Source organism: Felis catus, chromosome C1 (assembly GCF_018350175.1).
Source record: "Felis catus isolate Fca126 chromosome C1, F.catus_Fca126_mat1.0, whole genome shotgun sequence".
Classification (NCBI taxonomy): Eukaryota; Metazoa; Chordata; class Mammalia; order Carnivora; family Felidae; genus Felis; species Felis catus.
The window spans coordinates 221,086,938-221,104,111 of NC_058375.1; the positions used below are offsets into that span (position 1 = coordinate 221,086,938).

General features: G+C 41.9%; 1 protein-coding gene across 3 annotated transcripts in view; it reads right to left on the reverse strand.

Moving 5' to 3' along the window:
- Positions 1–17,174, reverse strand: part of HDLBP (high density lipoprotein binding protein) — a 73,500-nt gene that overhangs the window by 41,724 nt on the left and 14,602 nt on the right. The window contains exon 2 of one of the 3 annotated variants that reach the window (XM_045034736.1): positions 5,679–5,829. The exons of the other annotated variants lie outside the window; for them this stretch is intronic. The gene's annotated coding sequence lies outside the window, so the exon portion shown is untranslated. The remainder of the gene's footprint in view (positions 1–5,678; positions 5,830–17,174) is intronic. 3 annotated transcript variants of the gene reach the window in all.

Sequence of the window (17,174 nt, forward strand, 5' to 3'; positions counted from 1 at the left end):
GGGAGGGACATATGAGGGACTGTGGGTACCGCCAGGTGGGCTTAAACAGGAACCAGGTCAGCACAGCCTATAGTTCTGGTACAGGTGTTGCTTAGGTTCCGAGGATGACTTAGAGTTTTGAGTGGCAGGTCTGACCAGATGTACTTTTTGAGTAGAATGCAGTCAAAGTATGTGGTTGGGGGGCTGAGCTACTGCAGTGGTTCAGTCTGAAGATGACACCAGCTTTCCACTACGGTTGGCAAGGGTACATGAACTAGGTGGCCAAATTTGGAAGGCAGCACCAAGAAGTCCCTCATTGATTGGAGGCAGAGCACAACAGCGGTTACGAATGGCAGGGAGGTTCTTGGCTGCCCTCACAGAGATGAGGAGACTGAAGGAAGACTTGAATGGAGAGGGGGAGTGTGCTGCAAAAACTCACAATGGAGATGTGATGTGTGAGATGCCCACTGGTTGGTCAAGTAGGCAAAACTGTACATACAAGCTGAAGGCTAGGGAAGAAGCCAAGCCCAGCCCAGACACCGGGAACCCTTTAAGACATCACTGGGGGAGAGAAAACCATGGAAGGCAGACAAAAATCCACCACTTGGAGCCAAGGACTCACTGCCAAAGCAGTACCCAAACTCCCTAGAATAGGACATGGACAGGTGCCATGGCCTTAGACTTGGGAGAAGCTCTTAAGCACCAAGGAATTCTGTAGCGTCCCTTACTACATTATTAGCGTTTGTAAGGTAGGCCTTCTGTCCAGACCAATCAACCAGCAACTCAGACAAGTGTGTTGTGCTGTTGTTTTGCTTTGAAGTCTCAGGACTGGGTTGGGGGTGGGGGGGTGGGGGTAAAGGGGGAAAACAGGAGGGATTCGTGAGCAGCTGGCAGGTCCACTGTCCAGGAACTTCCAGTGAAGCTTGGAAGTCACCACAGACAGAAGCTCATACGGTAGCTGGTGCATGGAAGGCCTTGAAAGAAGTTTAAAAACATACAGTTAACAAAAAAAATATTACATAATACAATGTTGAATTTGTGCTACAAACCATCCCAGGGTACTTCTTTGCTGATAATTATGACAAGCTTTTCTTCCCAGCAAGCTTCAGTGTATTGAAACTAAGTTTGTAGAGGCAAATTTTGAGAGGGTTGCATCCAGCTACAGTCACGCCGGATAATCTGTGAACCCCCCATGGTTACATCAAGAAGTGAACATCAGTCTGTGACATTTGGGTTTTCAGCCCTCAAAGGGACATGGGAGATGTGGGCCAGTTCAAGGTAAAAAGAACAGAACTCTACCCTCCCACCCACTTAGAGCCATGATCCCCAAAAGGACTAACTCTCAGCAGGAGGTAGGGTGTGGGGGTGGGGGTGGGGGGACAAGCCCACCAGCACAGATCCTTTCCAATCAGCTTGTATGAGAGGTGGGAACTCCTACTGAGCAGTAGCAACCATGAATAAAAGGCTCAGGGCTCAAATCCTTATAACCCCATTTTTCCAAGACCCCCTAGTCCAAACCTAGAAATCAGCAAATCAGAAACCAGTCTCACTCAGCAGAAAAACCTCATACCAGGCTACAAAGGATATCCACAAATCTACCCACACTGTAGAGAGGCTCTAAGTCCAAAATTCAAAAAGTAATAAGACTGAAATTGGAGTGGACTCAAGAACTTCAGATGACAGAACTATCCGATTGAGACTGTAAAAAAACAAACAAAAAACAACAAAAAACCCTAAAGTGATTAGAGATGTAAGACATAAAGATGGCTTAAAAAAAAAAAAATCAAGAAATAGAATAAATGAAGGAGATTAAGAACTGTAGATAAGAGGATGTGGAAGTCCAACATCTGTCCAATAGAAGTTCTTTTTTTTTTTTTTTGATCTTTATTTATTTTTGAGAGAGAGAAAGACAGCGTATGAGCAGGGGAGGAGCAGAGGGAGAGGGAGACTCAGAATCTGAAGCAGGCTCCAGGCTCCGAGCTGTCAGCACAGAGCCCGACGCGGGGCTTGAACTGTGAGATCATGACCTGAGCCGAAGTTGGACACAACTGACTGAGCCACCCAGGTGCCCCATAGAAGTTCTGAAAGAAACAATTATAAAGAACAGGGCAATACTGAAAAAATAGCAGAGAATATTCTAGAATGCAAAGACACCCATCCAACCCCCATGTAAGAGAACAGGTAGCTAGCAGCACCATTTAATCCACACTGAAATGCACTACAGGGAAACCTCAGACCACAAAGACAAGAGTAGAACCTATAAGCAACTAGTGACAAGACAGGTTATCTAGAGGAACACCACAAAAGAGCACACTGCCCACCAGGGGACAATGAAATAAGACCTGAAAACTATGCTGAAGGAGGCACCTTCATTTCATTTCAGGACAAGAATGAAAGAGACACATGTAGACGAAGAGAAAGCCATTACTATTAGTGGATAAAGTGCTGGAATAACTATTTGAGAACATCTTCTAGCAAGAAGAGTATGAAAGCAGGAGGGAATACTGGGAAAGAAACCAGTACCTAGCCAAAGTGAAACAAGCACTGACCATATACTAATAACAACAATACAATGTGGAAGAAATGAAAACACAAAATTCAATTAAAATTGTAAGCAGCAATAAGACAGGAGGTAGACGGAGGAAACTGAAGTTGCTGTATTTCAAGATTATTTGAGAAGAGGTCAGAGATACTAATTTTAGCCCTTGTTGAATAAGTGATACAAACTTAAAGACAATCTAGTAAATGCACAATTTTTAACTTTCAAACCAAAAACCAAACTCTGATCCAAACAGAAGTTACCGGCAATGTTCTAGACCTTGAATTAGGTGGTAGGTACAGAGGTAGTCATTACAATATACGTGATTGCCAGTTACATACTTTGTATCAATATTATCAACTAAAAGAGAGGAAAAAAGAAAGCAGAATAGGAAGCAGAAGAAGTAAAAGACAAGCAACGAAAAAGCAAGACAAAGGAAGCACAAAATATGATGGAAGAATCGAATCCAAACGTGGTAAAAATGTAATATGAATACAAAATCCAGCTCTAAGCTACCTAAGCGACCTAAACCATGTGGACCAGAGGCTGAATAAAGGGTGGTTGAATACTCCCAGCAAATTCTAACTTGACGAAACCTGAGCTAGCCATACTAACTAAAATAGGCTGTAGGATAAGAAGCACTATTAAGGTCAAGAATAAAAAATCCCAATCAATTGATTATACATGTATCTAAAAACACAGCTACAAAATATATACAGTAAAAGCAGGAAGGTTACTAGAAGCTGACGTATGGAGGATTTACAGAGGAAGACAGACTCACTCTTTTGGTAATACAGATTATGAAGATTAAAAATGTATAGATAATTACAATAATGCAGTTAATAAACCTACTTTATTGGAAAAAATTTCAACAATTTTCCCAATTATTAGAAAGAACATGTTCTTTTCAATCATAATGGAACTTTTATAAAAACTGGCCAGCAGCTAAGGCAAAACAAAAACAAATGGCGAAGAATTAATAGCGCAACCAACATTCTCTGACTACGACACAATCGATTAGAGACAACTTAAAATTTTAAGAAGCCTAGAAATTTAAAAGCTTTCTTCCAAATAACTCATGGGACAAAGAAGAAATCTGAAAATATTTAGAACTGAACAATAAGCAGTTATATATCCAAACTTGTGGAATGAAGCCAGAGTGTTGCTTGGAGACAAGCTTATAGTCATAAGCCATCATACTAGTGAAGAGAAAAAAGTTAAAATTTAATCATCCTCTCCTGAAATCAGAAGAATAGAAAACCTAAAGAAAGTTGAAATACATACAGTTAAGAAATTAATGAAATAAAAGACATACAAGGGAGAGAATAAATACAACTTCCAGCTGAGTCTTGAAAAAAAACAGACCAAAAAAAAAAAAAAAAAAAAGACATGGAAAAGAATAAGAACAAGTATAAACAGCCAATACTAAGAATTCAAGGAGGCTGAAACTATAGCCACGGCACAGACTCTGAAAAATCATAGAAGAACTCTACAGAAATCTGCAGAGTTCAAAAACTTGAACACACATGCACACACGTACACCTTGAAAAACAGACTAAACAGGCAACTTCCAGAAAAACAAGTCACCCAAATTGAGTCTGTTCGAAACGGAAAGTTCACACAACCAATTCTCCCCCAATTTTCAAAGAAACAGATATAAAAACCTCAACACAGAGACAGGCCCAGATGCTTTTTTTTGTAAGGAAGCCCTGAGAAATTACCTTCCCAACTCAACTCACAAAGCTAGGGGACTTTAATACTTTCCCAGACAAGGCTAACATGAATGTATGAATTTTGTCTACTTAATAATCTAGCAAGTTGATCTAGAAAGTCAAAACAAATAATATATAATGATAATGTCAATTTTATTCCAATAATGCAAGGTGCTGCAGTATCAAAAAGATGAAGTAATTCACCATGTTATTACACCAGGGCAAGAATGATTTTATCCCCTCAAAACATTCCAATAAAGAATCTGATAGAACTTGCCCATTCCTGATAAAAAGGAGGAATACAAGGGCACTTCCTTAACCAGATGCTAGTTCTGGTGTCTACCAGATGCCCTCATTAGAATCATTCACTTCAGGATCATGACAACAGGTTGAAATGGAGCACTTTCTCTGTGCAAATCTACACTTGAGATCCTAGTTAGGGCAGGAAGGCAAGAAAAAGAAACATATGAGAACCGTAAACAACAAACTGCAGTGCTCACAGGCAGTACAACTAAGTACAAGATCCAGGAGGATCTACAGACACACTATTAGAACTAAAAGTTTTCTGGAAATAAGATCAGTACACAAAATCGATTATGCTCCAAAACATCAGCACCAAACATCAGCAATAAGTCTAGTAAGAAAATAGTAAAATTTGTAGACAATATTCTAAAAACCTCTGTCAAAATACAGAAAATACCTAACTAAATGGAGAAATGCCACATTTACCTATGTAGGAAGACTCAATTGTAAAGACTGTCCTTCTCCCCTAGTCAGACTGGAAACTCAGTGCGAGTGCAACTTGTACCTTAAAAGGGGTGTGCTGTGTGTGTGGAGTTTTGCAACTAGATTTTATGCAATTTTTATTTAGACAACAGTATTTCTACATACCATTTTTATAATACTGTATTTCTGTAAATAATTTTTAAACTACTTACATATGCAATTGTATTTATGCAACAAATCTTCTACAAAAGATCAAAGGCCACGAACAGCCGATTACGGCTCGGAGATTTTACAGCTACAGTACTTCAGAGAGTGTGGTGTTCGTGCAGGGACAGGCACAGAGAACAATGACATAGACAAGAGGCACCGAGCCTGGCCACCTTAACAGCCAGCCATCACTTTTATCAGAGATGGCCTTGTGGATGAACTGACGATTGATGCCCCTGGGAAAACTGGTTATCTAGATGAGGAAAAAGCATAGGCCCTTACTTTATATACCACTCACAAGGCCAACTAAGACCAAAGATGCAAATACCATGGGACACAACCCTACTGTCAGACTTCTACTTATGGAAAAAAGCTCTCCCACGTGAGTAAAAGGAAGTGTATGCAAGGATGTTGGTCATCACAGCACACTGTTAGCAACAGCCAACAATTCTGAACGACCTGTCAATGGATAAACACAGATAAACAAACTAAGGTGCATAATGTAGACTACTTACCCTCTTCGCTTTCACTAATTACCTGACAGGACTCAGTGAGGTGGGCCATGCTGATCAGGGTCAGGAAGAACAGTGGATGTCCTTGGAGTGGACATCTCCAAGGCTGTGGGAGCCGCTCAGGTTTGGTAACTTGTTCAGAGGCCCCGCAGTCCTGTAAGAAGTTGGCACTAAGGGACGGGAGTGTTCACAGTCTGCTCTCCCATAATGAGTGTGGTAGGTGGGCCAGGGCAAAGAAGAGTATGTTCTCATCCCCCTCGATAGCTGAAATATACTAAAAAAATCCTTGTACGATGAAGCTTATTCATGCTCGGCTATAAACTGCAGTGTCAAGTTGACTGGTAGCATATTCTAATAACACATCAAAACTAGGTTCCTTTCTTTGGCTTGGAAATAATCTTTATTACGATAAGTACATTCAACTTGGCAGCCTTGTTTCCCTAAAATAAAGTAGTCCAAGTTCAGACGACAGAGAAATACATAGCCACCATCCACGCTTTCCACTGCCCCCCTTCGTTCTCTCCCCACTAAATGCATCGGTGTCCTTTCTTTTCAGGAAGTGACAGAGAGGGTAACAATTGTCTTCAATGACAGTGGCACCAGATTTCATGTATTTCTCTCATAACCTACGTTTTAACTAAGTCATAATAGGCACCCACAGTGAAAACAGACTGTATAAAGAACACCAAGCTTGTTGTCAGGACGGAAGTTCAGAATCTTGCTCAGATCCTATTTGGGTCACCTTGACAAGTTGTTTAAGCTCTCAACATTTGCAAGTTTCCCATTTATAAACCTCTGAGGCCTTTGTAAATTGCTGAAAAGATCAAGAAAGATAAACTCCCCTACAATAGGTATCTCACTGTATGGGAATATCCGCATTTAATTTCACTAAATGAAATCTACTACATTAATTTTATGAATACTGAAATGATCAGCATTTTTTTAAGTTTGTTTACTTATTTTGACAGAGAGACCCAGGTGCCCCACCAGCATATCTTTATACAGATGAGTAAAGAGTAGCATTTATTTAGAGTCTAATTTAAGAACATGTGTCAGATAAGCACACCTTATAACTCTTTAAAAAGCAGATGGGACAGGGGTGCCTGGGTAGCTTAGTCGGTTAAGCATCTGGACTCGATTTCGGCTCAGGTCATGGTCTCACGGTTTGGGAGATCAAGAACCCATGTCAGGTTCTGTGCTAATAGCACGGGGCTTGCTTGGGATTCTCTCTCAACCTCTCTCTCTCTGTGCCCCTCCCCTGCTTGTGCATGCGCGCACACACACGCTCTCAAACAAATATTTTAAAAAAAAGCGGACGGGACAAATGTTAGGTTCAAAAGAGTAAGTTAATGGATTTCCATAGAAATGAAATGAAAACTACTCTTTAGAGCCATGCTGGCCAGCATGTACCGGTGACACGTGGCTACTGACACTTGAGACGTGGCTAGTTCAAACTGGTAAGCCCTCTACACCTCAAATACACCCTGGATTTGGAAGACTTCATGTGAAAAACGTAAAGCACTTTACTGATAATGTTCTCTCGATTACATGAGGAAACAATGTTTTGGAGTGGGTTAAACAAAATACATTATTGACTTGATTTCACTTGTTTCTTTTTTGCATTTTTATTTATTTATTTATTTTTTCAACGTTTATTTATTTTTGGAACAGAGAGAGACAGAGCATGAACGGGGGAGGGGCAGAGAGAGAGGGAGACACAGAATCGGAAACAGGCTCCAGGCTCTGAGCCATCAGCCCAGAGCCCGACCTCACGGACCGCGAGATCGTGACCTGGCTGAAGTCGGACGCTTAACCGACTGCGCCACCCAGGCGCCCCTCTTTTTTGCATTTTTAAGGTGGACAACAGAAAACTTTAAATCCTACGTGAAACTCTTACTTGAATTACAGTGCTATAGAGCTGGCTTTCCAAACCAAAGCAGAAATGTAATCTGACAAAAAGTTTTTTCTTGTTAATAAACTTTATATCAGCCTTTTTAAAAAAGTCCCTAATCAATTTACTACAAATTTCTTGTTTAAAATAAATAGATGAGGGGAAGGAACACAAAATGGGTACTATGTCGCGTCTCCACGGCCACAAGCGCCCTGGGGTGTGTGGCACAGGGGGCGCTCTCAAGGACTTCCAGGGAAGACGTGACCAAGTTTAGTTCACGGCATCTCTTCTAAGGACTCCAAAAACCCATTAACAACCAAAAAAAGAGCAAAAGATACAACCATCTTTTACAGAAATGCAGAAAACTTTGATTTGCACAAAAGGAAATGCAAGTTCAAAGTAAGAAAAGATGCTCCATTACGCCTCTCAGTTTGGCAAAAATGGAGTTTCATGAGTGTCGGAAAAGGTACAGGAAACTGCTGTGGCTGGAGGAGTAACTGATGGAATCTCTTTGGAGAGCAATTTGATTATATATTGTAACTTAAAATGCGAATATTCTTTGACCCCGCAATTCCTACTTAGAATTTCTCCCACGTATGCTCACATACGTGATAAAAAACAAATGTACTATAGCATTTCTGCAGGAGCAAAAGATTGGACATTGGTGTTCTTTCTATTAGCAAGGGCCTGCATCAACAGATGATGGCGGGGCCCAAAGTCTACTCTAACTAACCTGCTGAGTGAGCCAGTCCCCACCGACCAGAAGACAGAGGAACGGACCACCCTCCATGCACTGACGGCCTCCAGCACGCCCTGAAATCCAGCCCCCACCTGGGATGGTGTATGCTTGCTCCCAAAGCTGTTTATGCCAGTCTTGACTGTTAACGTACGTAACCACATAATTTAAAAATAATACAATAAGGAAAGAAGAGTGAAATGGTTCTACGGATATTCAACTTATCACACTGAAGTTCTCAATGAGGGCAGGTTGCTTTAAAGAATTATGTCAGTTAGGTGAACAGTTCTTAAAAACCTCAAGGAATGTGATATTGTAATTGCCCTGTGTCTTAAGTTCTTGATCCACTTAAAAGAAACTGATGCTGAATGTCCTAGGTAACACATTATGTTTGGTTTGTATAGACAGAGATTATGTAGCATCCAGTCAGCAGACCCTCGGATACTAGGTTGCAGCCCTGCAACCAATGATGGGGGAATGGGGCGGGGGTGGGGGGGAGGGACGCACCCGGATGGCTCAGTCAGCATCTATGTGACTCTTAATTTCAGCTCGGGTCATGATCTCAGTTTGTGAGTTTGAGCCCCATGTTGGGCTCTGCACAGACAGCTGCAGAGCCTGCTTGGGATTGTCTCCCTCTCTCTCTGCCGTCCCCCAGTCTCTCTCTCTCAAAAATAAATACACATTTAAAAAAACAAAGACTGGTGAATGAATAAGTGTCCTTCCCTCAACCGTAGGACCAGTGTCCAAGTCAACTCCGGAGAAAGGGGTAGCTCTGTATCCTATTGCCACGTAGCCAGCAGTGTCATAGACAGAAACATGCTTGTATGTACATAAAATACCCACGAGCTACTTCTAGGGTAGCCGAGCCACCGAGGAGAACAGGGAGCACAGAGCCAGGCACCAGGACACACGAGCATCAGAGCTGGAGAGAGGAGAGGGGACGATACTTACTGACTTGAAAAAGGAGCCATTTTATGAAGTTGGGAGGTGAGCACACGTAAAAAGAGCACGTATTTCTTTTAACACTTACCCAAAAAAGGTGTATTTTAAAAGGTTTAGAAATGATGGATGGACATATGCTAAGTGCTCATGTGGATTACTGGCAGGAGATGCCTAGTTCTGTATCAGATGATGCTCCTTACTTTTTCCACAAAGACACTTCCATTTGGAGAGGGAAATAAAGAGGTATTATTAAGTAGCATTAGCTACCACAAATCAGTGAAAGACAGAGTCACAAGAATTATTTTCTTTGCTGTTTTATTAGACCGTGCTATCAGCAAGAAATCCGAAGTAAGACTTTTCTGTTGTTCACTTCCTTGTGAGGGACTGCTGACTGCAGAGAGAGGAGGCCTTACACGAACTTATTAAAGGCCCCGGCAACTGGAAGGTACCCAAGCTGGTCTTTACATATTCGAAGAGCAGGATAGAAGGGGTGAGTTCTGCCCAGCTCCCAGCACACACAGCTAGGAAAAGTGAGGGTCAGGGAGAGACTGCAGAGACACGTCTCCCCTGGGCAGACAGAAAACCACCCCTGAGAGTGAGCACAGTCACTGGAGCAGGCACGCCCGCCATGTGGCAACCGCTTGCTCAGACAGACCCCTCTTGAGGGTCGCCCCCATGTCTAAAACTCTTCGTTTCATTACAGGAACCAAGTACTTCCAGGTGGAAATGCATCCAGTGACCGTTGGGTCATTCGTGTCTCCGAATGCCACAGGTTTCACAGTGGTGACAGACTGGGGACCACGGCAAGCACCTCAAGGTAATGGTGGTTCTGAGAAGAGGACAGTAAGGGCATGACAGCGATGGAATGCCTATAGAGGAGGGCTCTGGCAGTATTCCCCCTCAGTCCTACGATTAAAAAAAATACTTTTGATCTTCTGCCTAGAAAACCCATTAAAACTATAAGAAAATAATTACACTTTGACCAAAGGCAACAATTTATACTTGAAAGATGTTTTTTCTTCCTACAATCTACATAGAAAAGGTCTATGAGCGGGGCGCCTGGGTGGCTCAGTCGGTTAAGCGGCTGACTTCGGCTCAGGTCATGATCTCACGGTCCGTGAGTTCGAGCCCCGCGTCGGGCTCTGTGCTGACAGCTCAGAGCCGGGAGCCTGTTTCGGATTCTGTGTCTCCCTCTCTCTGATCCTCCCCCATTCATGCTCTGTCTCTCTCTGTCTCAAAAATAAATAAACGTTAAAAAAAAAAAATTAAAAAAAAAAAAGAAAAGGTCTATGAGCTAGAATGAACTTAGGTCATCTCTATACAACACTATGCTAGAGTAGAGATACCAAGTTAGCTAAAGCCATGGGTAAAATACCTAAACTGGAATCAGTCCTATCCAAATGGAAATGTAATGCTTCTCCACAAGGAAACAAGTATCAGAAAAAGCAAGTTTTTGGATTCTCTCCTGTTTAGGGTTATTAAGCCCTGGTGGACACTCAACGTAGACATGTCACACCTCTTCACTTGGCCTGTTTTCTCACTTGTCAAATGAGGAGGTGGGACTCCATTATCTCTTCCAGTACCGTCTTTCTGAGTCTGCTCTAGGGAGCAAACCTCACTTTTAGATTTAAAGAATTCCTGGCATAGCTGTCGCCCTAAAGAATTCAACGTAAAGGTGCACTAATACAAGTCCAATGCACAGAACAAAGCAGATACATCTTACTCTGTCCTGAGTCAGACACCTGATATCCTGGACTCCGAGCAGGCCACCATACCGTAAGGGCCTCTGGGGAGCAGGAACTGAGACATTTCACCTGTTGAGAAAGAACGGTGCGCAGGGCAAGAGCAAACTATTAACCCCGCTACTAGAAAATCAGCACCAACCAAAGAGGGATGTAGGGTAAAGACACAGGGAGTCAAGGGTAAGAAGCAGTAGGGCAGATCAGCATGGTGGCGCCAGACTAGAGAAAACCGAGGCCAACTCCAAGCGGACACTAAGCAGCTATCTGGAATGGACTCTACCTATTGTGTGAAGGAAGGATTACACAGAAGGGCGGCAGCAGAAACAGTAAGAAATAAAAAGGTAACAAAGTCTGGCAATGACCAAAACTTCCATTAAGGAGGAGGCTGACTAAACAAATCATGCTATATCCATGCCATGAAATAACATGCAGCATATAAGGCACGGGAGAGGTTTCCCACACTAGTATATGTCATCTCCAGGGTTTACAGTTAATAACAAAGGCAACAGAGGACAGCAAGCAGGTATAGAGAGTATGCTGCTTTCCTCTAAGAAAGAATCAGAAATGCTGCCTCTATACACACACACTTGCGTGTGCGCACACGCACATAGTATATACTTATCTGTTCATGTTTTTTAAAAAGAGAGGATGGAAGGAAACAATGTCCATAGAAGGGAGGGGAAAGGGACGGAGGGCGAATTCATCTGAATATAGCACAATTCATAGGTTTTTTTAGTCAGACAAATCAGAGACATACAAACTCTAGAAATAAAGTATGTCCTTCTTGATGCCGGTTACACGGATAGGCTCAGTGAGTAATAATTCATTACGTTCCTCTTCTCTGTCGGACTCGCCTACCCTTTTGCTATAGCTTGCACGTCTGCGATTGTAATTCTGTTATTCTTCAACAAAATCCATTTTTAACATGCTGCTTTATTTTTATGGTTAACACAACACAGTGGCAGTGAGCACCCCTACCTAGCATATGGACTGTGGCATCCAAACACCACATGCCACCAAAAGGAGCCAGGGCTCCTCAGAAAAACCTCAGGTCTGCTAAAGAATATGGACAAGGTGGGACACCTTGCTGTGACAGAAAGGAAGCAGTTACAGACTCACAAGGTCACATCCAAAGAACACAGAACCAACTTGGGGAAATAACACGAGCTTCAAAAAATGGCTTTAATGGGTTGACACACAACTATATACATATCCATAAGTTTATGAGACTACAAGAAAAAAAGCCACAAAAATGCTCTGTCACGTTGGAAGGTGCTAGTCCTGGTGCACACTAAACAGCGATAAAGACGAGAAGGAACTGTACTACAGAGTAACCAGAACTGAGATGGGAAACCTTCTTTATAAGAGAATGCTAATAAATGCAGAAATAGAAAAATCTTCATTTTGCACTTGCCCATTATAGGCTAAATCACTGTCCCCCAAGATACCCAAGTCATTACTCCTGAAGCCTGTGAATGTCACAGATGAATTAGGTTAAGAGCACTGAGATGGGGGGTAGGGGAGAGTACCTTGCATTGCACAGGTGGGACCTAAGTGTAATCACAAGCATCCTCAAAATCGTGTACTTTAACCGAGTCTCTCCTACAAGCCTGCAGAAGGAGACCCTGACGACACCATGACTTACCCCAGTGAGATGGACTTCAGCCGAGTCTGTGGTAATTTGTTACAGCAGCAAAAGGAAACTAATACACCAATGAAATAATAATGGACACAAGCAAAAAGGCAGTTAAGCCCATTAGATCCCTGGTTGGTAAAGAACATAAAGGAATCAGCCTGCTGACACGGTAACCACTGATCAATTTTAACATCACAAATGACCGACGTGATGCCTCCTGGTATAATGCAATATGGTCCACAGCACAGTGTAGGGTATACTCTTGACACCTCTCCTCCCTCCCACTTCACCCCTCCTCCAGGGGGGGCATCAAACCCGAAACAAATTAAGCATCTAGACATAGCCACTGGTTTATGGGAAATAGGAGGGTCACAGAAACATACCACATACCACGACAGAATCAACCAAATCCAGAATATGGGCAATTCCACAGCACAAATGGCCCTGTTGCTTTTGTAATTAAATGGCGTTAAAAAAAAAAAAAAAAAAGAAAATTGTGATGTATTTTAAAAGAGACAAAAGAGGCATCAACGAAATGCAGTGTGTGGAGAGACCTTCTTTAGGTTTCGATTCAAACCAACCCTAATATGACATTTGGAGAAAACCAAACACAATAGATACTGGATGATATTAACAACGTACAGCTAATTTTGCCAGCTATGACTTCTTGAAGCCCTCCTCTACTAAAGATACATGCCAAAGTATTTATTTACAAGTAACACAAAATCTGAGATTTGCTTTAAAATAAAATACTCAAGGGGCGCCTGGGTGGCTCAGCCAGTTAAGCATCCGACTTCAGCTCAGGTCATGATCTCACAGTTCATGAGTTCAAGCCCCATGTCGGGCTCTGTGCTGACAGCACAGAGCCTGGAGCCTGCTTTGGATTCTTCATCTCCCTCTCTCTGTCTCTCTTCTGCTTGCTTGTGTGCGTGTTCTCTTTCTCTCTCTCTCAAAAATGAATAAACATTAAAAATTTTTAATGAAATAAAATACTCAAAACTAAAAATGTTTTGGGGGGGGCAGAGGAAAACAAACCAAAAATGGCAAAACGTGACAATTGTTAAAGTTGGTTTATAGGTGGGGCGCCTCGGTGGCTCAGTTGGTTCAGTGTCTGACTCTTGGTTTTCAGCTCAGGTCATAATCTTGTGGTTTGTGGGTTCGAGCCCCACATCCAACAGTACAGAGCCTGGTTGGGATTCTCTCTCCCTCTCCCTCTCTGCCCCTCCCCCACTCATGTTTTTTCCCTCCGTCTCTCTCAAAATAAATAAACTTTAAAAAGATGCTGCCAAAGCTGTACTCAGAGGGTGAATCAAACGTATAAGTTTTATTATAAGGAAAAATGAAGATAAATGAGCTAAGTATTCAAGTCAAACGTTAAGAGAAAATCAAAGAAAGTAGAAAAAATAAAAGAAGAACTGGTGAGATAGAAAACAAAAACAAGAAATAGCTGACCTGATCAATCAAAACCAAAATCAGTTTTTCTGAAAATAGCAATGAAAGAGCAATTAACTCCTGCTAGTCTTACAAAGAAAAGAACACCCAGAGAATACAATGTCACAATGATACAATACTATCCTTGCTTGGTTTTGAAATAAGAACCATTACAAACGGCAGTAATTATGTCTCCTGGTAGCTCCCAAGGAAGTAAGAGCTTCTTTGCCCCATGGGGCCCCAACAAATTTATTTTTGTATCTCACTGGCATTAATTGGGTTCTAAGCCCACCAGGGGACCAATAACCATAGTCAAGGGACCAAGGGGATAGGATATGTCTATTAACTGTGGCCAATCAGGGTCCACCCATGCAGCTGGGCCCTTTCATCCAAAACACACAGTTTGTACGTGGTGAAAAGGGTGGCCCCCAGAGGCAAATCAAGGCACTGTTTGCTTCCCCAATCAATGAGTGGGTGCTGCAGAGAAAAGATCTTAACTACAAACCAGTTTACAAACATAAAAAGTTGTCAACAAAACACCAAACCAATAAATCCAGCACTTAGTTTATAAAATAAGACATCATGACTAAGTAGGGTCTGTTCTAGGGATTCAGTAAGGATTCAATGTCAGGAAATGTATGCATCTCAAATTTATAGCTAAAAAGAGAACATATATACATATATGTACACATATACATACACACACACACACACACACACACACACACACACGACCTGATAGAGGGCCATTTAAAAAATGCTCAAAAGAATGTGGAAATTCAGTGTCTGTTCCTTGTTTCCTATTGAATTTAACATCAGCAATAGAAGGAAAAGGCTATATGAAGAATATTTCCAAGAGATAAAATATATCATGTTTGTGTAAAAAGTATCCAAATGGCAAGGATGTCTACTATTGTCACAGAGTGTCAAATATGCAACCTAAGTAGACGTAATTAAGCAGAGACAAATGTCACTATTTGCAGATGACCATCTTAGAAGTCCCCTCTATTATAACAAAAAGCTAGGAAAACTAAAGGAAAGTTTAGTACATCAGCCATACAAAGCACACACAAGCACACACACAACACACATTAAAGGCCCGTATCACGGAGATGATGCCAGGTTTCAGTCCAAGAGACTTCTCACAAAGATGTCTGTCCCAAGTTCATCTACACCCTCAAGGAGATGCCCAGTAACATCTGTGGTAGGCTGAAAACGGCCACCCGGAGGCACCAGCTCCTAATAGGTGGAACGCAAATGTTAACTTATTTGGAAAAAACAGTCTTTCCAAATTAAGTTAAAGATCTTAAGGAGGCTGCCCTGGATTATCTGGGCAGGTGCTAAATGCCACTGTTAAGTGCCCTTATAAAAGAGCAGCAGAGAGACCCCACACAGAAAAGGGAGCTGTAAGAGGACAGAGGCAGAAACTGGAGTGATGTGGCCATAAGCCAAGGAGTGTAGATAGAGGCAGGCACCAAAAACCACATGAGGCAGAGAACAGCTTCTCCCCCAGAGCCCACAGAGGGTGTGTGTGGCCCTGCCAGATTTCAGATTTCTCACCTCCGGAACTGTGAGAGAGTAAATTTGTGTTGTTTGAAGCTACTAAATTTATGGCAATTTATTAGGGCATCCCTAAGAAACTAACCCAACATCCCAGGAGCCTTTTTTTTTTTTTTTTTTTAACTGTAAAAAAAGTTCCCAAATCCACCTAAAATCTGCCTAGATTATTTGGCCTCAAAAGAAAAAAAAAAAAAAAAAAAAAGACTTGAGATTCAAAGACTAGCAAAACACATGACAAAGCAATAGTAACTAGTACTTGGTGTTGGTTAAGAAAGAGGGAAAAGTATGAATGAAACAGTTTCATGAGTACTATGAGTTTACCACTTGATACAAGTGCCCCTCCAAATTAGTAAGGAAGGATAGCAACAGACAGAAGTGGGCCAATAACAAATTTCCATTTTGGAAAAATATAAAAATTGGTCTCTATCTCATGCTATACACCAAAATAAATTCCAACTGCATTAGAGATCTGAAAGTAAAAAATCAAGCCTTAGGGAGTTAGAAGATTGAGGAGAAAAGCCAGTGATTTGGGGGCACAAAAGTCTACCGAGGATACAGACTGTAGACACCATCAAGGAAGGTATTGACTCATTTGACCCTCGTAAGAGGTTAAGAATTTTATATAGCACAGATCATCTACTAGAGAAGTTAGGATACAAGTGAGAGTTCTCTGTTTGGCAAACATCTCAACAAGCTAGGATGTGATCACACAGTTCATAGAAAAGTAATACAAACCACACATAAACAGGAATGGACGTTCATCTTCACTCAGCCCTTTATGAGATCAACAAACATGAATAAAAGTGGTGCAATTTTGGGGGCCGCCTGGTGGCTAAGTCGGTTGAGCATCTGACTCTTGATCTCAGCTCAGGTGTTGATCTCAGGGTCATGAGTTCAAGCCCCCTGCTGGGCTCCACACTAGCCATGAAGCCTACTTAAAAAAAAAAAAAAATGGTACAATTTTTCAAATGGTGAGGAAAAACAGGCTACTTGACTATTGGGGATGTGTAAAACCAGAAGGCAATTTAAAAACACATCATGAAGAAACAGACACACAATCCAATTCAGCAATCACACTTCAAAGAAGCCACTCTCCAGAAGCACCTGCAGAAGAACGCAGAAGGCATAGGTATAACACACAGAAGAAAACTCACAGAAGCTCCGTCAAAGGCAAAGAACTAGAAAGAACACAAGTTCGCATAGATGAGCAAGTGGTAACTACACGGTGACATGTCCAAACCACAGTAGGCACGGTCTCAAACAATGAAACGATGGTTCAGGTAATGACCTGGAGAGAGCAAAAACAGTATACAGGGCTTTATTTTTTAAAAATAGACTATGGGCTTCCCTGTAAGAGGGTGTCCACATCACTGGTGTTTTCACAGCCCAGGTGAAGTGGCAGGCCACTTCCATGGGGTGGGAACGTTGCAGAGGCTGAGTGAGGTGAAGAGGGCAGAAGACATCCATGCAGGAGATTGGTTAACACACAGGGTTGACTACTCAAATAAGCAAATACACTAAGGGATACTGGAATCAAGGAGTATCATCGTTGGAAAAGACA